Source organism: Cebus imitator, unplaced genomic scaffold, assembly GCF_001604975.1.
Source record: "Cebus imitator isolate Cc_AM_T3 unplaced genomic scaffold, Cebus_imitator-1.0 Scaffold654, whole genome shotgun sequence".
Lineage (NCBI taxonomy): Eukaryota > Metazoa > Chordata > Mammalia > Primates > Cebidae > Cebus > Cebus imitator.
The window spans coordinates 333078-334063 of record NW_016107969.1 but is presented as its reverse complement, the minus strand read 5'-3'; the positions used below and the strand labels follow the sequence as shown (position 1 = coordinate 334063).

At 35.7% G+C, this 986-nt stretch overlaps 1 protein-coding gene and 1 pseudogene across 4 annotated transcripts in view; one reads left to right on the top strand and one right to left on the bottom strand.

Annotated features, from left to right (window-relative positions):
• The window catches only part of LOC119469431 (zinc finger protein 160-like), a 609418-nt gene that overhangs the window by 416738 nt on the left and 191694 nt on the right, over positions 1 to 986 (bottom strand). The window lies entirely within an intron of this gene.
• Positions 1 to 986, top strand: part of LOC108295645 — a 24409-nt pseudogene that overhangs the window by 20964 nt on the left and 2459 nt on the right. Inside the window, exon 4 of the transcript XR_005198226.1 lies at positions 174 to 876. The product of XR_005198226.1 is annotated as a zinc finger protein 888-like (transcript). The remainder of the gene's footprint in view (positions 1 to 173; positions 877 to 986) is intronic.

The following is a 986-nucleotide window of genomic DNA, read 5'->3' as shown; positions in this document are numbered from 1 at the left end:
AAAAAAAAAAAAAAAAAAAAAAAAGAATCTTACTCCTGTTGTATTCCTAAACTTTGAAGATCATGTTGTGGAAGTTTACAATAAGTATTGTTTTTTTGTGTCGTATTTACACATTTCAGTATTATTTACCATCTGTACTGAATTAGAAACCTGTTGTTGTTTATATTTTGTAGATACCTCTTCCATATGCGTGATGAAGGAGTTCTCATCCACAGAGCAAGGCAATACAGAAGTGTTCCGCACAGGGACATTGCAAAGACATGAAAGTCATCACACTGGAGATTTTTGCTTCCAGAAAACTGAGAAAAATATTCATGACTTTGAGTTTCAGTGGCAAAAGGATGAAAGAAATAGTCGTGAAGTACCCATGACGAAAATCAAAAAGTTGACTGGTAGTAAAGACCGATATGATGACAGGCCTTCTGGAAACAAGCCTACTGAAGATCAGCTTGGATTAAGCTTTCATTCACATCTGTCTAACCTGCACATATTTCAGAATGAAGGGAATATTGATAATCAACTAGAGAAGTCTATAAATGATGTTTCCTTAATTTCAACTTCCCCAAGAATTTTTTGTAGGCCCAAAACCCATATTTCTAATTACTGTAGAAATAATTTGCTTCATTCATTACTGACAGAAAGAGAGGAGGTACACGTGAGAGAAAAGTCTTTGCAATGTAATGAGAGTGGCAAAGCCTTTAATTGTAGCTCACTCTTAAGGGAACATCAGATAATCCATTTAGGAGAGAAACGATATGAATGTGATATATGTGGGAAGGTCTTTAATCAGAAGCGATACATCGAACGCCATCGTAGATGTCACACTGGTGAGAAACCTTACAAGTGTAATGAATGTGGCAAGAGCTTCTGTCACATGTCATATCTTGTATGTCATAAGAAAATTCACACGGGAGAGAAACCTTACAAATGTGATGAATGTGGCAAGGTTTTTAATCAAAAATCACACCTTACACGTCATCATAGAC